This window comes from Bos indicus x Bos taurus, chromosome 5, assembly GCF_003369695.1.
Source record: "Bos indicus x Bos taurus breed Angus x Brahman F1 hybrid chromosome 5, Bos_hybrid_MaternalHap_v2.0, whole genome shotgun sequence".
Classification (NCBI taxonomy): domain Eukaryota; kingdom Metazoa; phylum Chordata; class Mammalia; order Artiodactyla; family Bovidae; genus Bos; species Bos indicus x Bos taurus.
In genome coordinates, this window is record NC_040080.1 from 1,502,168 (window position 1) to 1,528,411 (window position 26,244).

The 26,244-nt window shown below is 54.2% G+C and overlaps 1 pseudogene; it reads left to right on the forward strand.

Annotated features, from left to right (window-relative positions):
- The first annotated feature begins 7,224 nt into the window (after nucleotides 1-7,224).
- On the forward strand, nucleotides 7,225-9,006 carry LOC113893373 (annotated as a pseudogene).
- The last annotated feature ends 17,238 nt before the right edge of the window (nucleotides 9,007-26,244 follow it).

Genomic DNA, 26,244 nt, shown 5'->3' on the forward strand with positions numbered 1-26,244 from the left:
TTCTAAGTCTCAGCGTAGCTCTCGGGCAGGGGGACAACTCAGGCTGACCCGAGGTGACGCCTGTGGGGCGGGGAGCCCACGCCTGGTGATGACTGAGCTTCCGTGTCGGAGCTCCTCCAGCTGACACACAAATGTCCGTGAAATGGGGGCTTTCGGGGTCCATCCTCTCACGGTCAGGGGTCCAGAGTCTGGAAGCAATGTGCCCACAGGGCCGTGCTCCCTCCTGGCCCTGGGCCAGGACCCTTCCTTGTTGATTTAAACAACAGTCACAACCTGAAGGTTGAGAGTTGTGTTTTATTTGGTGGGAATTTTTGGACTCAAGCCCGGAGAGTAATCTCAAAGTAAGCTTGAGAAGTTGCTCTTAGGAGACTGGGGGGTGGCGGGGGAAGAGTGGGTCACACAGAAGTTATACACAGAGGGCAGGTAGTCTGAACATCGAGGGATTACTGTTAGTTACAGGAAACCACGAACTTCAAGTTAAGGAGTGTAGCCCTTCTCTTTGAATGGGGGAAACAAGGGTCTGGGCGCCCTGAAACCAGCGCTTTCCCACGCACCTCCGCTCTCGGAGCCAGCATCCTGGGTTTGTTCACATCCCAGGCACCCTTGGGCTCACCGTAAGGAGTGGGTGCCAACCCGTGGCTGTTAGAGCACAGGTAACTTTCTCCTTCCTGAGCGCCCTGAAGGGCAGGAATCACCGATGACCGTGACATCCTGTTTACTGATATGACGGAAATGCTCCGTTTCTCACCGGGTTCTCTCGAGGCTGCTGGTGGCTCCAGGGGCCCCGGACTTGAGCCGCCTCACCTGTCTCTTCCTCTGCCTTCATGTGGCCCCCTCCCTGCTGCGTGTCTGAGTCTCAAAATCTCCCTTTTTTGCCCCTTATAAAGACGCCTCTCATTGGATTTAGGGCCTACCCTAAATCCCGGGTGATCTCAGCCTGATGCTTAATTACACCTGTGAAGACCCTTTACCCAAATCACATCACATTCAACGTTCTCGAGGGCTAGGACCTGGGCATATCTTCTGGGGCCACCACCGAGCCCACCTTACCAGCAGGTGTGGGCCCCTACAAGCAGATGTGCGCCCAGCCTCTGTTTTGAGAGTAGAAAATGCCCTTTCCTTTATCCCCTTCCCTCTCTGTCCCAACAATGGAGGCCACCCCTCACCCCAGAAAACCGCCTGAGCCCCCAGATCTTTTCTCTCGTCTCAGAGCTCCCTGCGGCCATGCCTGCCGCTGCACCGGCTGCCCCATGCCTCCTCCCTGGCAGGTCTGCACTCCTCAACCTGGATCAGAGGCCCCGCTGCACAGGATATCTAGCCTCAAGGCTCAGAAGCACAAGCGGTGTCAAAGCCAGACCCGCAAAGGAGCGGGGTGTAAAGACAGCGGTGCAGAGTCTGCAACGGGAAGGGGAGGCACGGGCAGTCCGTGGCCTCCACGGGGCGCAAACCACAGCTGGGGGCATCGGGGGAGAGACTGACCAGGGCCCATTAGCCCGCTCTGCTCCAAGAGCTTGATTGAATGAGGTTTTTGGTTTGGCTTCGCTGGTTATTGTAGTTTTTTCCATTATTTCATTGTGCAAATTCCTCGTAGAGTCAGCAGAATCTGGAGGCAAACTGAGCAGCTACTGTGAAGTGTGAAAAATTACCCTCAATGAAAGCAAGCAAACTATTTGCTTATGGGATCAGCGCGTGGAAATGAGGCCTCGGGGCTGGCAGGCCGGCCGGGAGCGGTCACCTTCCCGGAGTCGAGTCGCGGCTCCCTGACTCCAGCGGCAGGCGGGATGTCCTGCTTCCCTCAGGGCCAGCACCGTATCATTCACTCGGTACTGCCAGCACCATTCACCGTGCCAACGACAACAGCTCCCGGGGGCGGGCAGGGCAAGAGGGGGAGGGAAACACATCCATCGTATGTATTCATTCACCGGGCAATTGCTGATTCCCACCCCACTCACTGGGCTGCCCCCACATGGGGCCTTAAATCCGGACAGGCTGAGAACAGAAGCAGGCCTCTGGGGGCCATGTTTGCTGTGCTGAGTGGACGCTCAGGCGCCAGCCGGACCTGCTCTAGATGACCTCAGCGCAGAGTCCCCGGTCCTCCTTGGGTCAGTGGTCCTCCCACTGGCTACGTGGCAGGATCCCCCAAGGGCTGTGACTGACATCACCACTGACTGATGTCAGGACGGGCAGGTGGAGCCTGGGTGTCCACCTCCTTCCCACACGCATGGGGCTTCAGGAGCAGCCACAGCTGAGAGCCGTCCTGCTGGCCAGAGTGCTGGTTCAGCCTTAGAGGAGGCTGGAGGGGGCTTCATCATTAGAGCACGTGCCTGGATGGGGAGAGGAAGGCCTTACACACACAGAGGCTTCCTCTGACTGGCATGGGGGCTGCGCGGACATGCAGATGTCCCTTCAGTAGAGTCAGTGCTGGAAGAGGGAGGGGTGAGTTGGTAGAAGGAAGGATGGACAGATGACAGATGAGTGGATGGACAGGTGAGTGGACAGAAGATGGATGAGTGGATGGGTAGGTGGATGGATGAGTGAATGGATGGATGAGTGGGTGGATAGAAGATGGACGAGTGGATGGATGGGTTGATGAATGAATGAGTGGATGGATGGGAGGATGGATGGAGAGATGATGGATGAGTGGATGGATAAGTGGATGTGTGGGTGGAGGGATGGATGGGTGGATAGATGGATGGATGATTGGATGGATGAAGAGATGATGGATAATGGATGGATGGGTTGATGAATGGATGAGTGGATGGATGGGAGGATGGACGGGTGTATGGGTGAATTGGTGGATGGATGGATAGATGATGGATGAGTGGATGGACAAGTGGATGTGTGGGTGGACTGATGGATGGATGAGTGGGAGGATGGGTGGACAGGTGGATGGTTGGGTGAATGGCTGGCTGGATGGATGGATGATGGATGGATGGATGGGTGGGTGGATAGATGGGTGAATGGATAGGCAGATGGACGGATGGATGGAAGATGGAGGATAGGAAATAAATGATCATCACCCTTTGCTAGAAGATTGTTGAGAAGCGTAAGACAGAATCCCTTACCTTACAATACATTATAAAACCTTAACTTTTAAGAATCTGTAAAATCTATGGCTTACAGAGGCAGCAGGGGACACCGCGGTCGGTTTGGGGAGTGGGGAGGCCGATAACCCCCACTGAGCAGGTGTGTGCTGCTGGCCTGGGACCTGGGCCGACCCACAGAAGCCCCCTCCCATCTCCCTCATCCTGACCCTGTCCTCACCCTGCCTCCACTGTCCTGAGGAACAGCCCGCACTCACAGATGCTTGACTGCTGCTCGAGCTTGTGCAGCCAGGAGATGGAGGGGCTGGACCCGAGCTCATCCGTGTCTGGGTGCAGGACCAGCGTTCTGAACACAGGGGACAAGGGCCCAGGGCTTGGCAGGCGTGAGGAGGCAGAGAGAAGGTGAGACCCTTCCGGGCCCCACGAGCACTAGGGGCGGTGGCGCCCGGTGGGAACGAGGACACATCCTGAGAAAGGAGGCAGAGACGGGCAGGCGCCCCGCCCCGCCCCGCCCCGCGCCGCCCCGCCCCCGAGTCCCGCCCCCGCTCCTCGGGGCCTTCCAGACGGAGCTGGAGCCCGTGGGGCTTCTTAAATAAATGCGGTCACGTTATACATCATTTGAATACACATTTCTCGCCTTATGCTTTTTTGCTAGTGACTTATTACTTACTGTGTATATTTATTTTAGACCATGGAAAAGATGTTAGACCAAAAGCAAATTTGAGCAATTTTCTTATTCAGGTTCAAAATGGGTTGTAGAGCAGCAGAGAGAACTCGCAACATCAGCAACGCGCTTGGCCCAGGAGCTGCCAGTGCAGGGGTGTGTCAGGAAGTTTGGCGAAGGAGATGAGAGTCTTGGCAAGGAGCGCGGTGGCTGGCCGTCGGAAGCGGACAACGGCCGACTGAGAGCCAACGTCGAGGCTGATCCTCCTACAACTGCACGAGAAGCTGGCCACTCTGGTCTCCGGGCATTCGAAGCACGTTGAAAAGGTGAGGAAGCAAAGTGGGTGCCTCGTGAGCCGACCAAAAACCAAAACATCATTGTTTTGAAGTGTCGTCTTCTCTTACTCTACAAAACACCAGAAAAACATTGCTCGATCGGATCCTGGTGTGACATCATCGTTTTGAAGTATCGTCTTCTCTTACTCTACAAAACACCAAAAAACATTGCTCAATTGGATCCTGATGTGCAACAAAATGTGGATTTTATGGCAACTGGTGGCAACCAGCTCAGCGGTTGGATGGAGAAGAAGCTCCAAAGCGCTTCCCAAAGCCAAACTTGCACCAAAAAAGGTCATGGTCACCGTTTGGTGGTCTGCTGCCCATCTGATCCCCTACAGCTCTCTGAATCCCAGGGAAACATTACATCTGAGAAGTGCGCTCAGTAAACCAATGAGATGCACTGAAACCTGCGATGCCTGCAACAGGCATTCGTCAGCAGCGGGGCGCAGTCCTTTCCCACGACTGCCTGCCCCACGTGGCACAGCCAACGCTTCAGAAGCTGAGCGAATTGGGCTGCGAAGTTCTGCCTCATCCACCATATTCACATGACCTCCCGCCAACCGACTACCACTTCTTCAAGCACCGCGACCACTTTTTGCAGGGAAAACACTTCCGCGACCAGCAGGAGGCAGACGATGCTTTCCTAGAGTTCATCAGGTCTCCAGGCACGGATTTGTACACTACAGGAATAAACAAACTTACTTCTTCTTGGCAAGAATGTGTTGATTATAATGGTTCCTATTTTGATTAATAAAGGTATGTTTGGGCCTAATTACAGTGATTTAAAATTCACGGTCTGAAACCACAGGTAGGCTTGAACCAACCTGGACAGAAGAGCTGCCAGACCAAGTCCAGGCTCCACTCTGACCCCCAGTCTCGTCGTCTGCAAAGCAGAGAAGACACTGACTCTCCATGCAGCAACCCCCTCGGAAAGCGGATCCCTTCCTGGAAGGGGTCGGGACACACACTCCTTCTCCTCCCAGGACCCCCAGCTTGCTCCTGGACCAGCATTAGAGAGGAAGGGAGGGTTTAGAGCAAGGAGACTGCTTGTAGGTTACAGTTCTGCATAATGTCGGTATGCATTCGTCCAAATCCACAGGACGTCCAACACCAGGAGTGAACTGTGATGTAAGCCATGGGCTTTGGGTGATGAAGACATGTCAGTGGAGGCTCACCAGTTGTAAGAAATATCCCATCTGGAGGCGGATGTTAGTGGGATAGTGGGGGAGGCTGGGCATGCAGGTGGAGGCGTACATGGGAATTGTGTGCACCTTCCACTCGATTTTGTCTTAAACCTAAAATTGCTCTAAAAAGTAAAGTCTTAATTACAAAAAAGAGGATGAAGGGGAGGAGGAGGAGGGAGACTGGCAGGGCAGGTGGGTGCACCATCCCCAGCCTCTCCCCGCCCAGGAGGCAGTGAAGCGAGTTGCCAGCAGGGGCGAAGCCGCAGCAGGGACCCAGCCCAGGGAGCCAGGAGGGGACACACACTGGGCTCCTGTCCCCCCAGCCAGCCATGCCAGCTGGTCCCCGAGACCACCAGCTACATTTCCAGGCTGAGATGATCAAATAAGCTCCTGGTGTTTGTACGTGAATCTCCAGGCTGAGAATGCCAACGTGGGTTTGATTCTGAGTGTGGTTTCCGCAGCATTGACAATGACTCTGTAAATCTGCAAAGTATGTATCTTTAATCTGGCATAATTAAATGCAGAGTTATTTGCAAATGAAATGTTTAAAACCAGCAGAGCTGCTGCAGTGTCCCAAGGCTGAATCTCTGGAAGCAGGTCTTGGCTGAGCACCTTCTCCACCTGCCCCTTCTCCGTGACGGCTGGTGGAGGAACAGGAGCGCGGATGGGAGCCCCGAGGCCCCGCTCTGGGGGTGTGTCACCCCCAGCTTTGGCAAGGGAGCTTGCTCTGGTGGGGGCGGCGGCAGGCGGCTCAGCTGGCTCCCCAGCAATGCTCCAGGCAGGCAGGTGCTCAGGGGGTGGGAGCTGAAGTTTCCCGTAAGTTGATCCTTGGAGCACCCTTGCTGGGATGAAGGGTTGACAGCAGAGGATAAGTAAGTGATGGGCTCCTTACAATCCTTCCTCCTCCTGTCCCTTCCCCAGAGGGGGGCCGGGAGCAGGCAGAGCCCGAAAGAAGCGCAAGGCGGAGCTGGCATCAGCGGGGAACATGCTGGGTCAGGGTCCGTGCCCATCCGCACGTCTCCCTGGACAGTGTTTGCGGATGGAGGGTGCGTACGTGTGTGTGTGTGTGTGTCTGTGAGAGACATGCTGTCGGTGCAGGTTTTGTGTGAATCTGTGCAGACGTGTGTACCTGTCTGCAGGTGAGTGTGTCTGTGTGCAGGTGTGTGTCACCGTGTACAGATGTGTGCAGGTGTGTGTGTCTGTGGATCTGCATGCAGGTGGGTGTGTGTCTGTGAGCAGCTGAGTGTGTGTTCAGGGAACTGGCCCCAGGAAGCCTGATCGCACCGGTCCAGGTGACACATTATTAGCTCCATCGTCCAGCAGTCACTCACGTGAGCGCGAGCTCCCAGGCAGACTGTGCCAGGCAGAGCCCACAGGTGCCAAGAGTCAGTGCAGGCCGACTGTGGGCTGTCGTGGTGTGACAGAGCTGTGTCGGTGACAGAGGTCCTCCTCCAGCGACATCACTGGGGCATTTCAGGTGAAAAATTATGGTCCCGATACTGGCCTTAAAAGCCGTATTAATAATAAAAACAGTAACTGCAGCAGAGTTCACTACAACGAGATAACAGCAACGCAGCCCCTGGCAAATCCAGGTAAATGGTGTATGTGTATTGATTGTACTGTTCTTGCAACCTTTCACTAAGTGTGGAGCATTTTCAATATAATACAGTAAGCGGTGAAAGTGATTTCACAGAGAAACAGAACACGTGAAAGCTGGACATGGTCTTCACAGCAGGGCCACGTTTGTGACCACACAGAACAGAATAGGAGACTCAGAATCCATAAACGACAAGGGACTGGCCCAGTAATTGATACAACCAGTAGAAAGACACTACTGAGTACACAGAGGATTTAAATGATCCAGTTACAGGGTGCACAGTGGAAGACACATGTACCATTTTACACCAAGACACGCAGACGACAGATCCCTCTGGACACACCAGAAACAGCACGTGTGCAAGCATTAGCAACGATCAGACCACAGAACTGCCCAGATGCCGAAGAACCCGTACTGTGCAGATTATCCTTTTGGCCAAAGAATAATAAAATCAGAAACTATTGATTTTGAAGTATCATTGAAACCTAAACAACATGGAACTCTGTGTGTGTGTGTGTGAGTGTGTGTCAGTGTGAGTGTGTGTGTGTGTGTGTGTGAGTGTGTGTGCGTGAGTGTGTGTGAGTGTGAATGTGTAAGAGAGTGTGTGAGAGTGTGAGTGTGTGTGTGTGTGAGTGTGATTGTGAGTGTGAGTATGTGAGTGTGTGAGAGTAAGTGTGTGTGAGTGTGTGTGTGAGAGAGTACGTGTGTGTGTGAGTGTGAGTGAGTGTGTGAGTGTGTGAGAGTATGTGAGTGTGAGAGTGTGTGTGAGTGTGTGAGTGTGTGTGTGAGAGTATGTGAGTGTGAGTGTGTGAGTGTGTGAGAGTACGTGAGTGTGTGTGAGTGTGTGAGTGTGTGTGAGTGTGAGTGTGTGAGTGTGTGATAGTATGTGAGTGTGTGTGAGTGTGTGTGTGTGTGTCAGTCACTCAGCTGTTTCCGGCTCTCTGCGGCCCCATGGACTGCAGCTCGTCAGGCTCCTCTGTCCATGGAACTCTCCAGCCGAGAAGACTGACGGGGTTGTGAGCTCTTTCTCCAATGTGAATTTTAGTAGTGGTAGTTTTTAGTCACAAAGCTGTGTCTGAGTCTTGCGACCCCACAGACTGTAGCCCTCCGGGTTCCTCTGTCCACGGGATTCTCCAGGCAAGAACACTGGAGTGGGGTGCCATTTCTTTCTCCATGGAACTCAGTAAATGTGGGTAAAAACACGATCAGGTTGAAATTACAAAGAATTTCTAATGAAACTTTGCATTCCCTTCTGGGGCAGGGCTAAAGCATAATTAGGAATTTGATTTTAAATATAGTTATCAAGGGGCTTCCTGGTGGCTCTGTGATGAAGAATCTGCCTGCCAGTGCAGGAGACACAGGTTCAGCCCCCGATTCAGGAGGATCCCACGTGCTGTGGAGCAGCTGAGCCCGTGGACACAAGTACGACCTGCGTTCTGGAGCCTGGGGGCTGAAACGACGAGCCCGGTGCCCTAGAGCCGTGCTCCTCAGCAAGAGACGCCCCGCAGTGAGATGCCCACTCGCTGCGACTCGAGAGCGGCCCCTGCTCGCCGTAACTCGAGAAAGGACCAGGGCAGCAACAAAGACCCAGCTCAGCCAAAAATAAACAAATAAAATTAAAACAAGTAAGTTAATATGCAGACCGGGGGAACAGAAGCTAAGTCTTCAAGTCAGGAGGTTAGGAGAAAACAAAGCAAGTGTCCCTCCCTTCCTTTGCCTTAAAGGAAAGAAGGGAATAATAAGACAAAGCCCAGCCAGCAGCAGCACTGAGCCCAGTAAGAGGAAAAAGCAAAGGCTGGACGTCTGCAGGTACTTATAAAGCAGGAAACTTTGGTCAAGACTACGGTGAGAAAAGGAGAGAAGCAACAAAATTCAGAAGAAGAGGCGGTGACTACGAACATCACAAGGAGCTTTTCCGTTCTCGCGTCTCGCTGCTTGAAGTTCCTGCTCGCCGCACCTTGTCACCACGCCACGCAAAACTGAGGAAATCAAGAGCCTTCTGCTCACAGCCGGGCGAAAGCATGCCAGATCTGTCAAGATCAAGAAAAGTAAGGATGATGTGAAGTTTAAAGCTCGATGCAGCAGATGCCTTTACACCTTGGTCATCACAGACAAAGAGAAGGCAGAGACGTGGACGCGGTCCCTGCCGCCCGGTTTGGCAGAGAAGGAGCTGAAATGAACCATGCTCACTGATTTGAACTGTATTAAAATATTTTAAATTCTCAAAAAAAAAAAAAAAAAAAGCACAAAGCAGGTAACATGCTATTTCTCCAAAAAGCTCTGTGTTAATGAATTGGAAAACATAGACAAAATATATATATTTTTGGAAAATCTGAAAATGCCAAACTTGAACAAGGAGAAAGGAAGATTTGACTAGGAGAGGGGTCACTAAAGTCACTCCAAGGGGAGGCTCCAGGCCTGCGTGGCAGTCAGTGGTAACAGCCGCGGTGAAGGGCATCATCACCCTTCCCAGGAAAATAAGCTAATAACCAGCTTTGGAGCTTCACTTGGTTTCCAGACTGGACAATTGCATTGTGAGGTAATACAATTTTAAGCCTGTTTTATTTATAACCATAGATGCAAAAGTCATAAACAAGTTGTTACTGAAATTCATGTCCATGTTGGAAAAAACTATCCAATATGATTATGATTTTCCCTTGAATGTGAGCATGTCTCAAGACTAGAAAATCTAACCATGAGATTCCACAATTAAATGGATTAAAAGGTAAGATTTATGTGACTACAAGGAGAGATGTAGAAAAATGTTTAGGGTAAGAAAACCCAACACTGCTCAGATTAAAAAAAAAAAAATCTATCGGAAGATTATCAGAAAAACTAAATCTATCAGAAGATCAGTAACTAAAGGGAATTCTCTTGGTTAAGACCGTATAATAAAAACCTATGGTAAATACTATGCTTAAAAGAAATTGAAAATGGATTTCCAGTTAAATCAGACTAAAGAGAAAGTTTGCTCATTAGCATAACCACTGCTTGTGGCATCAGAGAACTTAGCCGTGGACAGATGGGTGTGAAGTAACGTGCTTCTTATAAAGAGATGATCATATACATAGAAATCCAAACAGAAACAGAGATGAAAGCCTGGCACTAATCAAAGGACTTGGAAGGCTTCTCAGATGCAAGGTCAACTTAGCGTCACTTAGCCGTGGACCTCAGTGGGAGCAATAGCCAACTACAGTGTTGATCCTAAAAAGAAGTATAATTTACTAAAATGACAACCCATTTTAGATAAACTAGTCCAACAAAGAACACACAAGATCTTTTGAAGGTTTTTTAAAGATTTCATTAAAGTGTATAAAACACATCCAACATGGTCTCGTTCAAAATTTCATGTGGCTTATTTGGAGATGAGATTCTACAAAATGGTTCAAAATCATTCCAAAATACACATGAAATCGGCACAACTCTTATAAACTCTAGTCAACTCTCATAAATGAACTGCCAGCACAGGCAACTTGCCTCAGGGGTGTTATGACTCATGAAAAAGTTACACAAATAATTTAATGGACAAAAGCCGAGTGGCTGGACAGAGGAATGGGCAGCTGAGGCAGGAAGAGAGGACAGATCAGTCAGGTCTGGATGTGGATGGGCCCCCGGCATAAGGTAGAAGTGGGGACTGATGGCTGATGACCACTCGAAAAGTTCTCAGCCACAGGAAATGTCCAGCAGGTGCTGAAATGAGAAAGACAGAAAATGCTGAGTAAAGCTAAGCAGCAAAGAGACCTTTCCTACAGGATCAACGAGATTGCAAATTGGGACAAAGACCTTAAAAATAAATAATAAAGCCTACAAAGGCTACAGTTAAGGCCAGCCCATGACTCAGCAATTTTAGACCTAGAGATACAGTCGGCAGAAATGCATGCACTGGGAGCAGGAAAAGATGCTGATCCTTATATTTGCCTCAGGGTCCAATATGGCTGCTGGTGCTCCACCCATCACATTAACTTTCCCAGAAGAAAGGGACTTTCCATAATCCTACACTACACTCCTGTTACCACTTTATTGGCCAGAACCCAGTCACCTGGCCTTGACTATCTGCAAAGTAGGCTGGAGTGTAGCCCCATAAAGGAGTGCAGGGCAATCCTACATAAAACCTCAGATCTATGGAAGGTTGTCCAGTTGCTCAGTCATGTCATTCTCTTTGTGAACCCATGGACTGCAGCATGCCAGGTTTTCCTGTTCTTCACCATCTCCCGGAGTTTGTTCAGCTTCAGCATCGGTCATTCCAATAAATATTCACGACTGATTTCCTTTAGGATGGCCTGGTTGTATTTCCTTGCAGTCCAAGGGACTTTCAAGAGTCTTCTCCAACACCACAGTTTGAAGGCATTAATTCTTAGGTGCCTTCTCCCTCCAGCCCTTCCTTCCTGCCTCCCAGGAACGCTTATGTCCACTTGTCCAAAATGTTCTGTCCTTTCAATGCCCTTGAAGTTGCAAGTTGATCCTGCTTCCTGGAAAGACTTACTGCCCAACATTCCTTTTGTGAACTCCTACTTTATCCTCAACACCCACCTCACAGAGTCCTTAATTATTCCTCTGCATACACAGCTGTCCCCCAAGTAGAATGGGAACTTCTCAAGGGCAGGTACCAGTCTCATTGGGTCTGAATCTCTCCTGTAGGGCACACGTGGATACAGTCTGATAGTGGTTGAACTAATAAATGTTTACTTTCTAAAGTTGAAGCCTTCCCTTTTTGCCAGGGAAGTTCTGGCTTTGACGTCAGTGGGATGAAATGCAGTTGCCATTTCCTGTGAGTTGGTTCCTGTGGTCTCAGCAAGTCCCCCCTCCTTTCCAGGATGCCCCCATCCACTCTGCTTTCTGTGTCCTGGTGGGGCTTCCCGGGGCAGGGCTGGTCTCCTGGAAGGGAGGACAAATCCGCCTGCTTCCTAATGGGGCGCCCACATCTCCCAAGCATCTTCCAGGGAAATCACCCCTAGTATCAGAATCAAAGTCCAGTGCTGCTGACCGGGGGGGTTGGCTGCCAGGGGCTGCGACCGGGGGGGTTGGCTGCCAGGGGCTGCTGGGCAGCTCTCTCTCTCCCGAGACCCCGGGCACATCCCGGCCAGGCTGCCTCTGCAGGGGATGCAGCTTGTGCACCTAGACCCAGGAGAGTCTAGATCGAGGCGTGTGCTCCAAAGGGGAAACGCACCCCGAGTTCAGAGACACTGCAAAAAGGCTGGACTAGACCATGCATCAGTTTTTAAATTGGGTACATATTGAAATGATAATATTGGATAATTGGAGTTGAAATGATAATTGGATAATTAGATTAAATGAAAGAGATGATTAAAATATAAATATTTCACCTGTTTTCCCTCGCTGAGTGTGACCTGCAGAAAATTTTAGATTATACAGTTGGCTGGTAGCCTGGTCCCCTCAGACGGCGTGGGTCTCCCGGGCGGGGCAGGGCCCGTGGCGTCAGATTCATGGGGGCCCTCAGCTCTCACAGCTTCTGACGCACCCAGGTGACAAAGGAACGGGTGACCTGTCCCAGTCGTCTCCCATCTCCGGGGAAGGACGCGGAGGGAGCTTCCTTTAAGGCCTTGGACGCAGAGGAGCAGGCACCCCAGACAGTCTGCAAGCCGACCCTGCAGGTGCTGTCTGAGCCCCGGGAATGTCAGACAGGGGGCTCCTCCAGGAGGAGGGCACCACACAACTGCAAATCCAGCTTGGGCTGCCTCCACGATGGAAGCTTTGTGCTCCAACCTCGTGGCACCGGCATCGAAGCTCACGGTCAGCTGGATGGAAGGAATAGGAGGACACATGCCTCACAGACCCTGGTGCCCGCCGTGACTGCCCGCCGCGACGTGCACCTGCAGAGCCAGGTTCAGGGGTGCCCGCTGTGACTGCCCGCTGTGACCTGGGCCTGCGGAGCCACAGTTTTGGGGGTGAACATGCTGCCCCCGCACTTACGCAGCCTTGGCCTTCCCAGGGTCTTGTCTGCACACCTGGGCCCCACTTTCCTGGCCTCAGATAAGGTCTGCCTATTGCTGCTCTGCACACCAGCTCTTACAAGCTCCAACCCAGAAAGGACCCCATGCTCTGCCCGTCTCAGCCCACGGAAGGAAGTAGAAGTCGCAGCCCGTGGAAGAGGGAAGGAACTCCTCTTCCTCAGAGCTGGCCGAGTGGTCTGGGGTGAGTAGAGAACCACCAGGGGCTCAGGGAGCAGGACATGTCCCTTCACAGTTGTGCAGGTCCTCCAGCCAGGGAGGCAGAAGGGCTGGGCCACGCCTGGCTCTCGGTTTGGGCTTAATTCAACTGCGGTGAGAGCCCAGGTCATACGCTGATGACCTTTACCTACCAGCGATTTCTCCAGCAGCTTCTATAAAATAGCCATGGTGGTTGTCTGAGTTTCTGCGTCCATCTCTGCAGAGTGTCTGGAGAGTTAGATGGTTCTGACTTTTACAATGGACCTACTGGGTTTGGAGCTGGCATCCAGTAACTATGGGCTTCCCTGAAGGCTCAGGTGGTAAGGAATCCACCTGCAATGCAAGAGACCTGAGTTCAATCCCTGGGTCAGGAAGATCCCCTGGAGGAGGAAATGGCAACCCACTCCAGTATTCTTGCCTGGAAAATTCCATGGACAGAGAAGCCTAGCGGGCTAGTCCATGGGGTCCCAAAGAGTCAGACACAACTGAGCGATTAAACTTTCACTTTCCAGTAACCATGGAGACTTTTGTCTTGGGACCCCACTTCCTGTCGGTAGAATGGACTTCTAGCAGCATCTCCTAGCAGGGCTCGGAGGACTCAGCCACATGGTGCCCACAAGCCCCTGGGAACAGAGACAGACAGACAGAGGTTGGTTCTTCTTTCCACGGATGCTTTAGAAACAGACCCACATGGCCAGGCCTCCCACTCCTGATGTCAGGAATGACTGTGGGAAAGGCAGGCTGGTCATCTGCAGATCCTTCCAGACAGAGGATGGCATCTGAGCCCATGAAAGAAAATAAAGACCCAAAATCACCTCTGAAGTTAGGCGAACAGTAACAGAGAAAGCAAATTAATGGTTTAAGGAAATGTTTAAAAATAGAAAACTAATAACTATTAATTTTAAAATAAATTAATTAGGCAAGCTTGAAAGAATGCCATTTTTTCCTGAGCTGTCAGCGATGAGGAACTAACAGTGCCTCACAGATGACACTATAAATTTCGCTTATATTCTAGTGATTAAGCCAAAGTGATTTATTGGAGTTTTATGAGGGCATTTTCCCTCTGTAACTTAAAACACAGACTGTATCAAAAGCGCCCACTTACTGCCGTTATTCCAACACTGGTTATATTCTGTTCTCTTATTTTGTGATTTATAACTTTGTTTTTCTCAAGATTCTAATCTTAACACTGTTGGTGTGCTGCGTGTGTTAAGTCGCCTCAGTCGTATCCAATTCTTCACGACTCCGTGGACTGTAGCCCGCCAGGCTCCTCTGCCCATGGGGTTCTCCAGGCAAGAATTCAGGAGCAGGTTGCCACGCCCTCCTCCAGGGTACACGCAAAGGTATTTTTTAGGAAAAAAATTATTAATACGAGAAACAGTGACAGGTTGGAGAGGTGTTCTATTTGAGTGTGTGCGAGTGTGTCGGTGCGCTCCTGGGTTAGATGCTCTCTGCTGGTGGGATCTGCCCCGGAAGGTGCGGAAGTTAGCCCCGCCCTCCGTTAGCCCCGCCCTCCGTTAGCCCCGCCCCCGTCACCCCCAGCACCTCCCCCGCTCGTATAGTCACGCCGCTGACACTTACGCTACTGTCGTAAGGTCCGTCATTGCCAAGTTTGTTTCACCGTCACTCTACACCAAGTATTCTTCCTCCATCGACTTGTTTGCTGTGGCCCAGCCATCATTAGGAGAAGGCAATGGCACCCCACTCCAGTACTTTCACCTGGAAAATCCCGTGGATGGAGGAGGAGCCTGGTGGGCTGCAGTCCAAGGGGTCGCTAAGAGTCGGACACGACTGAGCAACTTCACTTTCACTTTCCCTTTCATGCATTGGAGAAGGAAATGGCAACCTACTCCAGCGTTCTTGCCTGGAGAATCTCAGGGACGGGGGAGCCTGGTGGGCTGCCGTCTATGGGGTTGCACAGAGTCAGACACGACTGAAGCGACTTAGCAGCAGCAGCAGCCATCAGCTGGACCAAATGCCTCCCCGAGACATTCATATCTCCCGAGCTTCTGTTTAGGTGGGACTTGATTCACTTTGAGCACACAGAATCCTTTCTCACATGTCCGTCTTCGTATATAAAGAAACTTGGTTTTAGATCGACTGTACCCCATTCCCCACTGACCCTCAGCAGGCTCGCTCCTGTGCCTACACGGGAGGGCACGGGGCAGGGGATGTGCCCAGCCCAGCAGACAGCGAGACCCAGAGTCTGAGCCGCAATCTCTCAGCTCGTCCATCCCTTGCGGTTGGAGCCCATCTCTCGCCTGGTGAGATTTCATCCCAAAGTATGTGTTTCCAGCAGAAAGCAGAATCCATTGTGTATTTCAGAATGACTGCGGTTGCCTTTACAGTTCTGGGAAGCTTTACTTTTCCGGCCAAGAACCGCACTGCCTTTTTCCTGGAAGGTGCCCCAAGCAGACAGAGAAACCACACCCTGTCCTTGGAGCTAACGTGCTCCCCCAGGAACTGGAATGTCCTCTCTCGCCCCGAGGGCGACGAGGTCACCAGGAGGCATCCTGTTCTCGGCCGATCTGGGTCAGCTCGCTGCGGTGCGCGCTCCCTTCTGATGGACGAGCCGGTTCTGTGCTTCAGGGGAAGATTTTTCTTCTGTTTTATTTTCGAGGGCATTTTTTTCACGTCGGGTATTGCGGATGGCCCACATGTGTTCCCCGACCGCTAGCCTCTCCAGGCGCTCAGCCCCACCTAACTGCCCTTTCGGCACAGATCTCTCCAAACAGATCTCAGCCACGCCCTCTGTCAACAGCTTAATTTTCTCACGTCTTTTCTATTCATCGCAGTTCTAATGAATATTCTGGTTTGCAAATTGTGGCACTTCTGTCTCGGTTCTTCTTCCGAGCTCAGAAATCTTCATCATTTTCCTATAATTTTCTAATCATCTCATCTCGAGCTCATGTCCTGTGGAAACAGTGTTCTAATTAAGCCTTTAACTAATTCACAGAAAGCTTCCCTGCGTGGGCTCTTCTTTGCTCCAGTTCGCTTTTATAAGTGTTTCTATTGTATTTCTTTTCTCATGTTGCCAATTTCTTTCTCCTCCTTCTTCCTCTTTTGCCAGTAAGCTCAAGCAGTTGCCAGACCGTTTTTTTCTCCTCTGATCCTTCCTGAAAGGCCTCCCTGGACGATTTGTTCTCAGACAGTATAGCAGGACTTGCCTTGACCCCAGCTCACTGGAAGCCGTTTGCTTTTCCTTCTGGGAGATGGTTGGGCGGTTGGGTCCCTGCAGGTTTGTGCTGATGTTAGAGTAGACGGGGTTGGGAGGGAGGTGAAGGGTGATCCTCACACGAGCACCTGCACTCAGGTGGGGGTCCGCAATGCAGCCTTCTTCCTGTGAGATTTCTAACTAAACTTCAGCGGAGAAAGTGAGAGTGCTAGCCCTTCAGTCGTGTCCGACTCTGTGACTCTGTGGACTGTAGCCCGCCAGGCTCCTCTGTCTGCGGGATTCTCCAGGCAGGAATGCGGGAGTCAGTAGCCATACCCTTCTCCAGGGATGCTCCTGAGCCAGGGATGAAACCTGGGTCTCCTGCATCGCAGGCGGATTCTTTACCGTCTGAGCCACCAGGGAAGCCCCACTCCTCCAGTTACCTGGCATTTATTCTGTCTCTGAAGAAACCCCTCCCCTGTTCAGCTGCAACACTTGGAAAATGGTGAGTCCTCAGTGGCCCCTCTGCCTCCACTGGCATCCTCCACGGAAGGGCAGCGTTTCTGTTCTCAATAGTTTTTTAAAATTTACTTTTGATTGGAGGGTAGTTGCTTCACAATGTTGTGTTGGTTTCTGCCGTGCACCAGCACCAATCAGCTGTGAGTGCACACGCACCCCTGCCTCCCAGCTCCCACCTCCCAGCTCCCACCCCTCTAGGTTGTCACAGAGCTCCAGGTTTGAGCTCCTCGCCTCATAGCAGATTCCCTCTGGCTATCTGTTTTTCATGCCATAATCTATAGCTTTCCATGCTGCTCTCCTGATTCAGTCCACCCTCTCCTCCCCCCGCTGTGTCCACAGCTCTGTTCTCTGCATCTCCATTTGTTCTTATTCAGTCGCTCAGTCGTGTCCGACTCTCTGCGACCCCATGAACCACAGCACGCCAGGCCTCTCTGTCCATCACAAACTCCCGGAGTGTGCTCAAACTCATGTCCGTTGAGTCGGTGATGCCATCCAACCATCTCATCCTCTGTCGTCCCCTTCTCCTCCCACCTTCAATCTTTCCCAGCATCAGGGTCTTTTCCAACGAGTCAGTTCTTTGCATCAGGTGGCCAAAGTATTGGAGCGTCAGCATCAGTGCTCCCAGTGAATATTCAGGACTGATCTCCTTTAGGATTGATTGGTTTGATCTCCTTGCAGTTCAAGGGACTCCCAAGAGTCTTCTCCAACACCACAGTTCAAAAGCATCAATTCTTCTGCGCTCAGCCTTCTTTATGATCCAACTCTCACATCCATACATGACCACTGGAAAAACCATAGCTTTGACTAGATGGACCTTTGTCGGCAAAGTAATGTCTCTGCTTTTTAATATGCTGTCTAGGTTGGCTCAGACGGTAAAGCGTCTGTCTACAATGCAGGAGACCCGGGTTCGATCCCTGGGTTGGGAAGATCCCCTGGAGAAGGAAATGGCAATCTACTCCAGGACTATTGCCTGGAAAATCCCATGGACAGAGGAGCATGGTAGGCTACAGTCCATGGGGTTGCAAAGAGTTGGACATGAGTGAGGGACTTCACTTTTTCTTTCTTTCTTTCTAGGTTGGTCATAGCTTTTCTTCTAAGGAGCAAGTGTTTTTTAATTTATGGTGTCACCATCTGCAGTGACCATTTGCAGTAATTTTGAACCCCAAGAAAATAAAGTTTCTCACTGTTTCCACTGTTTCCCCATCTATTTGCCATGAAGTGATGGGACCGGATGCCATGATCTTAGTTTTTTGAATGCTGAGTTTTAAACCAGCTTTTTCTCTCCTCTTTCACTTTCATCAAGAGGCTCTTTTAGTTCTTCTTTGCTTTCAGCCATAAGGGTGGTGTCATCTGCATAATCTGAGGTTGTTAATATTCCTTCCAGCAATCTTGATTCCCGCTTGTGCTTCTTCCAGCCCGGCATTTCTTATGATGTACCCTGCACATAAGTTAAATAAGCAGGGTGACAATATACAGCCTTGACGTACTCCCTTTCCTATTTGGAACCAGTCTGTTGTTCCATGTCCAGTTCTAACTGTTGCTTCCTGACCTGCATACAGGTTTCTCAAGAGGCAGGTCAGGTGGTCTGGTATTCCCATCTCTTGAAGAATTTTCCACAGTTTGTTGTGATCCACACAGTCAAAGGCTTTAGCATAGTCAACGAAGCAGAAGTAGAAGTTTTTTCTGGAACTCTCTTGCTTTTTCAATGATCTAACAGATGTTGGCAACTTTTCCCCTGGTTCCTCTGCCTTTTCTAAATCCAGCTTAGACATACAGAAGTTCTCAGTTCATGTACTGTTGAAGCCTGACTTTGAGGATTTGGGGCCTGACCTTGCCAGCATGTGAAATGAGTGCAATAACACCTCCATTGCTGCCCTGAAATCAGGTTCACCAGATCCATCTTTACAGATCCCATGTGTTGATAAACGGTATTTGTCTTTCTCTTTCTGACTACTTGACTCTGTACAACAGGCTCCGGGTCACTGGGGGCGCACGTGACTTTTTCTCTAGTAGTTCCTGCCTTCACTTTCCTCGGGCTGTCTCTGCACTTCTGTCCACCTCTGTCCACATGTGGGAATGTTCTGGGGTCGTGGACCCCAGACCGCGTCTGCTCGATGGGACAGGGTGGGAAAGTGTCAGGAGATACATCAGAATCTGTTACTTTGGGGGAGCCACGGATTTTCAAAATTCATACAGTGCCTTGCGGGCTCCCTCTTCCCCTAATGCAGCGGCTACAGTTTTATAATAATTATATCATGCCAACCCTTCATTGCTTGGCTTTGCGCCCCTGGTAACAGGCGCAGCCCCGGCCCCACGACTGTGTGGTCCTCCTGGCTCAGCCCTCCCCTCCAGGCACCCTAGTAGAGCGCCGTGAGCCGCCCACCCCTTCCTGACATTTGCCTCCGCCCCCGACACCCCCAAGCTGCCGTCCACATTCCTGGGCCAAACAGCCATGTCCTTTAATGGGCAGCAGCCGATCCTCTGTCCGCGACCTCAGATCCACTGCGACGCAGGCACTTTCAGGACCACGTGTTGAAACTTCCCCACCTCTGTTCCCAGGATCTGTTTTCGCCCCGTGAGACGGTGCCTTGTGAGGCAGGGGAACTGGGCCCCGACGCCAGCCGCTGCTGGCGGTGCCTCCTCTGTCCACCGGCGCATCTGTGAAACATCTCCAGGCAGAACTGGGGAGGATTAAGTGAGACAGTAGGTTTCAAACACCCGGCACAAAGCACGTGATGAAAGAACCCGTGTCCCGACCTCTTCGGGCCCACAGCCCAGGAAGGCACCCCGCCTCTGCCAGCTCAGGAACAAGCGTTCCCCATGTTTGGAGCTGATGCAGGCTCTGCTCCACGGTCCCCGCCCTGCCTTCTAGTCCTGCTCTGTCTGATTCTCCCGGAGTCTTTTGTCCGCTCCCCAGTAGACTGATCTCCCTGGAGGAGAGGCCCATGTTACACCCCCAAACACCTCTCCTGACTTGCAATGGGCCCCAGGAGACATACAGGACACGAGAGCCCGCTCTGGTCACCTGACTCCCCTGCATACACGCCCCACATGCAACAGTCCCACCAGTGGGGCTCAGGAAGGCTGAGAGATGTACACGCTTGCAGAGGACAGCCAGCAGGTCAGGATGCACCGCCATCCCCACCACAGCCGCTCGGCGACCGTGTGGCCAGGCGTCCCACCAGGTCTGAGACAGGAGCAGAGTCAGGACCCCGAGGGGCAGCCGCTGCAGTTCTTGTCAGGACAGACGCTGGGGCACGGCCCTCGGGGGAGAGAAGTCAGGATGCTTGGATGTGGGCCACCAGTTCAGAGAGGGCTTCCTGGGGAGGGAGGGGCTTCGGAGGTGACTTGGCTCAGCCGGTAAAGAATCTGCCTGCAACGCAGAGACCAGGGTTCCATCCCTGGGTTGAGAAGATTCCCTGGAGAAGGGAAAGGCTATCCATTCTATTCTGGCCTGGAGATTTCCATGGACTATACAGTCCATCGGGTTGCAAACAGTTGGACACGACTGAGTGCCTTTCACTTTCATACATATTTGGAGCTCCAGAGCATCTTGGTGGACCAGGTTCTCAACTTCCCCGACTCAGTGTGTTCCCCCGTGACAGGTTGGTGACAACCGGCATCACTCCCCTCGAAGTTCGTTGGGAGCGTCAGTTGAGGTAATCTAGGTAGAGCACCTGTGACCGGGGCACAGAACTCAATACGTGTGTCATCTGGATGAGTGACGGGCGATGCAGGAGAGAGAAATGATACAGGGGGAGAGCCGGACGAGAGGATGGATGGGTGGGTGGATTTCTAGTTTAGGCAGGTCCCATACCGGGCAACAAGGAAGCAGTAATGTGTAAAAACAGATGCAATCTCTATTCTCATGGAGTTTGCAGCATAGCAGGATGAGTAGACATTATTCAAATAACCACACAGGCAAATGTGGACATGAGGCTGTCCTGTCCGCAGGAGAGCTTCACAGCTTTGTGAGGCTCCATTGAGGGGGACCTAACCTGGTCTGTGAGACCAGGAAGTGCCCCCAGATGGGATGATTTGAGCCCAAAGGCGTGTGGGCAGAGAGAAGGGTTAGCATTTCCAGCTTATGTGGGGCATCCCTGGGGTGGGTGCAGCGGGCAGAGCAAGGAGCGGGCTGAAGACGACTCCAGAGCTGCAGAGACGGGCGGACGCAGAACTGGCCAACCTGGTGCTCCAGGGACGCGGAGCGGGTGAGGGTCTGGCAGGAGTCGGGCCCGGCGCCCGGGTTTCTGGCCTGGTCTATGGGGCGACCTCGCTGCTATTCCCTGGGAGAGGGGAGACTCAGGAGCTGGGTTTGGGTGTGAGAAGGCTGGGCACCGTGAGACAGCCCCGAGGGGCTCCCGGGAAGGCATGGAGCTCAGGGCAGGTGGGAAGGTCTGCACGTGGTCCGCGCTCGAGGCTGCAGGGCCTGGTGAGGTCACTCAGAGAGGGCGTAGGAGACGGGAAGGACGAGGTGGTCTCGTCACCCTGGAGGGCCTCCGTCACCCAGGGGCTGGCAGGAGAGGCAGTGCAGCCAGGGGCAGAAGGAGCCCAAGGAGCCATTGGGAGGGACTGCGAAAGTTGTGGGGGGAGGGAGCTGGGGATGGGGTGGGCAGGTGGGTCTGGGGTCGTGGCTGCACATGGGGGAGCAGGCAGAGAGGGTCCCGTGTCTGCTGCTCACGGACACGGACATGCATCCGAGCCGAGGCACCTCCCCAGATGTGTGCTCTGGAACCTTCTAGCTCTCCAGCCACCCCGGTCTGCTCACTGCCAGGAGCACTCAGAGGGGGGTTTTGCCCTGTGCAAAAACACTCTTTTCTTTGTGGCCCTTGAACCCTTCAGTCCTTGGGACACTTAGAGGATGCAACCTCAATGTCCTAGTGGTTGTGGAACCAATTAATACAGAATCCTGTGTCGTATGTTGCTTACCGGCTCTTGGTCAAGGCTTCGAACGGGGGTCTTGTTCATACATGCGCGGGCATGCGTGTGTTTTATTTCTCCTCTCAGCCAAATCACCCACTTAAAATCTGTATTTCAGTGACTTCCCTGGTGGTCCAGTGGCTAAGATGTTGTGCTCCCAATGCAGGGGGCCCAGGTTTGACCCCTGGTCAGTGAACTACATCCCCCGTGTGAAACTAAGACAGAGCAAGGAGCGGGCTGAAGTGCAGCAAAAAAAAACCAACCAACAAAACTATATTTCATTTCTCTTCCAATTGATGCATCACACACACACAAATCCCCTAACGTACTATTACACAATGCTGATTATAATCTCCGTAAGTCCTGATCTCGGAGAAGGCAATGGCAACCCACTCCAGTACTCTTGCCTGGAAAATCCCATGGACAGAGGAGCCTGGTAGGCTGCTGTCTATGGGGTCGCATAGAGTCGAACACGACTGAGCGACTTCACTTTCACTTTTCACTTTTCATGCATTGGAGAAGGAAATGGCAACCCACTCCAGTGTTCTTGCCTGGAGAATCCCAGGGAGGGCGGAGCCTAGTGGGCTGCTGTCTGTGAGGTCGCACAGAGTCCGACATGACTGAAGCGCCTTAGCAGCAGAAGCAGCAGCAAGTCCTGATCTTACAGCGATCACAGCAACCACAGCTGTAACCGCTGTCCTGTGGGGATGGAGGGCCCCGGTCCCTGCAGACGACTCGCTTGGGGCCTTGGGTCTGCCCGGAGCCCACAGGCTGTCCTCCAACCCCGGGGCCCAGACGGAGACCAGCCGCACCCACCCAGGTCTCAGCCTGCGCCTCCAGCCCCTCCCGCCGACCCCGCCCCTTCCCGCTGACCCCGCCCAGTCCAACGGCCACGCCGGGCCCTCCTCCCACCTGGTCCAGGAGCGTCAGAAGGGCGCACTCTGTAAGCAGGGCAGGGGGCTGAGCCCGCCACCTGTTCCTGCACGCCCCGCCCCCCCACCCAGCTTTCTCACTGACGGCTCTGCCTCTGAGGGCCTCTGTGCCTGGCCCGTCTCTACAGCAAGCGGGGTCCAAGGGGAATCTCACCCCCATTCAGCCAGAAGACCCTCTGAGTCTGAGTCTGAGCTGGAGGCCCAGCCCTCCTTCCATCTGGGAAGCTGCGGTGGGGTCCGTGTGGGGTCGGGACCAGCCCTAGGGGTGGGGGTAGGGAAAACAGCCCACCCACGAGGCTGCAGGGATGTCACGGCCGGACGGCTCCAGGCCTTCTGTGGACTCCGTCGCAGGAGTGAATACACTTAATGGTCACCAAGCCTCTAATTCCGTTGTTTTATGATATTAAAACCTGTAATTTCATAGAACTTAGCCCAGCGAGAAGTGCCCACCTAACACCCACTGCAATTCTCGGTCACTTGCCGAGGCTGACGGGGCTGGGGTCACCGCCTTGAGGCTATGCAGCCCCCTCCTCCTGCTGAGGAGGTCCAGCCAGGAGCAGGGGATGTGCAGACGGGGAGGGGGCAGAGATGGGAGTTGCAGGGCGGCAAGGGGAGCTCCGTGGGGCCCTCAGGACCAGCTGTTGGGTCCTGCGGTGCCCACGTGGAGTTGCACCTCCCAGGGGCTGCTGAAAGCCCGCCTGATGCTGTGAGGGTCTTGGCACAAACCAGGCCTCTCCCTGGGGGTTGACACAGGCCCCCCGGGGGAGAAAGCAGGGGAGGATGTGGAGCCTCCAGGCTGAGCAGTGGCTGGAGAGGCCACCTTGCCTGCCTCCCCCCCCAGGGTCACCGGGAACCTCCCTCCCACGCACACCCTCTGCGGTTGCAGCCTCCCTGTCTCCCTGGTGCCCCGAGGGGCCATGTGCCCTCGGGGATGACTACCGGGCCATCAGCGAGAGCAAGCAGCTGCCGAGCACTAAACCCTGTTTCTGGCCGTGAAGAGCAGGTCCTCCGAAGAACCTGGGTACGGTTCTCTCTGGGCTGACCCGAGTCCTGGTCCAGGGGCCTGGGCTCCGCTGCGTGCTTAGAGCCCCCCATCCCGTGGCTGTGATGGGAAGACGGGTACTTGGTGAGACCCCCAGGGCCCCACCTGCCCCACAGGCTCTGGTGCCACATGGATGCCCTCGGGCTTCGGGGGCAGCCCTGGGGGAGGGCTGCTGCTGCAGTGAACACCTAACAGGAAGCTGCCCGGTCACGCCTTCTGGACCCCGTCTGGGGCAGGAGCAGGAAGGGAGGTGATCTCGGGTGTCAAGGTGCGCTGGGGCAGGAGCCCAGGCACCCAGCCACACAGGGCCTTTCACTGTGCAGGCCTGGGGTCAGCGTGCCCTCCACCCACAGCAGGGACCCAGCTCCACCAAATCCCCCTCCTCCCCCCTGCCTTCCCCAGGCCCCCGGGGCCACGAGGGCGGCGGGCTCCGTGGCTCACCAGGAGGTCATGAGCGGTGCTCCCACGTGGTCCAGGGCGCACTCCCGTGGCCAGGACCGGCCGTGGGGCACGTGGAGCCGTGGGGCACGTGGAGCCATGGGGCACGTGGAGCCGGGCTCTGCAGGCCCAGTGGGTATGCGTCCCGGAGGCGACTTCCTGCCCGGGCTCCTCTCCTCTGAGTTTCAGAGAAGCCACAGGACACCTGCCCAGCTGGCAGGAGGGTGCTGCCCAGGGTGGGTGACCTGGGGTGGAGTCTCTCCTGGTGCTGTCCCCCAGGGCAGGTGACCCGGGGTGTGTGATGAGGTGGATGACAGGGTGGGTGATGGGGTGGGTGACGTGGCTGACCCAGGGTGGGTGACCCAGGGGGGGTGATGGGGTGGGTGACCTGGGGTGGGTGATGGGGTGGGTGACGGGGTGGGTGACCCGGGGTGGGCGACCCGGGGTGGGTGACCCAGAGGGGGTGATGGGGTGGGTGACGGAGTGGGTGACGGGGTGGGTGACCCAGGGGGGGTGATGGGGTGGGTGACGGAGTGGGTGACGGGGTGGGTGACCCAGGGTGGGTGACCTGGGGTGGGTGACCCGGGGTGGGTGACCCAGAGGGGGTGATGGGGTGGGTAATGGGGTGGCTGACCCAGGGTGGGTGACCTGGGGTGGGTGATGGGGTGGGTGACCCGGGATGGGGTCTCTCCTGGTGCCGTCCCCCAGGAGGAGGGAGGAGCGGGCCTAGGGGGCTGTGAGGGTCCGTGGTGAAGGGTCTCTGGGCATCTTTTTGGGCATCTAGGTCAGGGGGCCCATGATGCCCACTCACGCATGCCGTTCACGCCCCTTCCCTCCAGGCATCCGGGCACTGTTACCAGGACAAAGGCATCGATCTCGGCTGAGAGAACGCTGAGATGTATTGACAGAGAGGTTTGCATCGATCCAGCAGGAAGTAAGGTCGGTGGCCTCCTGGGCAGGTGCGCAAACCAACCCCTCGCCTAAGGCAGGGTCAGGATCCACTCCTCCTGGCCTCAGTCAGTGGCCTGGCCCCCACTGTCCACGCTTGAGGTTATTCCAGCCAGCAAGGCAGGGAGGCCAGTGAGCCAGTGAAAAAGCCCTGGTCTTGGGGGCCCAGGAGCCCAGGTCACGGGAGCCAAGGACAGGGGAACCCAGGATGCGGGGGCCCAGCACAAGGGGGCCCAGGAGCCTAGGTCACGGGGGGCCTAGGACATGGGGGCCCAGGGTGCGGGGCCCAGCATGCGGGGGCCCAGGACGTGGGGGCCCAGGTCGCAGCAGCCCAGGACACGGGCCTCGTGGGCCCGGGGACTGGCAGTCAGTCCAAGGCCGAGCACACAGCAGCTCTGGGCCCGGCCGACGCTTCCTCTCCAACTCAAAGCCCCTTTGTGAGCAGACAGCCTGCCTGCTGCCCCATACTCACTGCCCATGAGCAGAGCAGGCCAATGGACCACAGGGCCGGGTGGCCCAGCCCCAGAGCACGGCCCGGTCTGAGGGTGACCCTTCCCACGTGCCTCCCTTTAGGCCGGCTCCCTCCTGGAAAGTGGACATGGGGCTGCAGCTGGAAAGACCACCCCAGGGTCTCTACATCCTCCTCTCGTCTCAGACTGTCCCAGGGGAAGGGCGCCCAGGGAAGGACTGGGGCAAGGAGCCCCACTGCACCCGCTGTGGTCCAAAGAAAGCCCACGTTCCCTCTTGGAACTCGAAAGGGTACCCCTCTAGACAGACAGTGCTTGGCCGGACGGAAGCAGAGGTCAGTTCTGAACACTCTGCCACGTCCTGGGGTCTTAGATGGGTGCACTGGGGTCCAGGGGCCCCACACAGCCTTCGGGTACATTAATGTGCCCGGAGACTGTGTTTCCCAGACAAGCCGAGGCTTACCGCAGTGTTCCCCGCAGAACCATCTCAACGACAGGTGACCGGGGGCTGGAGGGGCACGTGTACGCAGCAGGGGAATCACCACGCTCTCCCCTGGCCTGGCAACGCTCACAACGCTCTGCAGGCCTTAGGCCCACAGAATGAGAGTCCAGCCCACGAGGGTGGGCAGGCGAGGCTGCAGGGGGCAGGGGGCACCCGGCCCCTGGACCCTGGGGACAGGACCCCGCTGTCCCTCTGTGGGGGCTCCGTTTGCTCAGGAGCTGCGTGAATGTGGACGAGGGCATGTCAGTAGATGCTCGCAGAGACGGGCTCACCTTGGGACAGAGCAGAGATTCGGAGATTCAGGGGCCGGTACATGCTCTGACGCAGC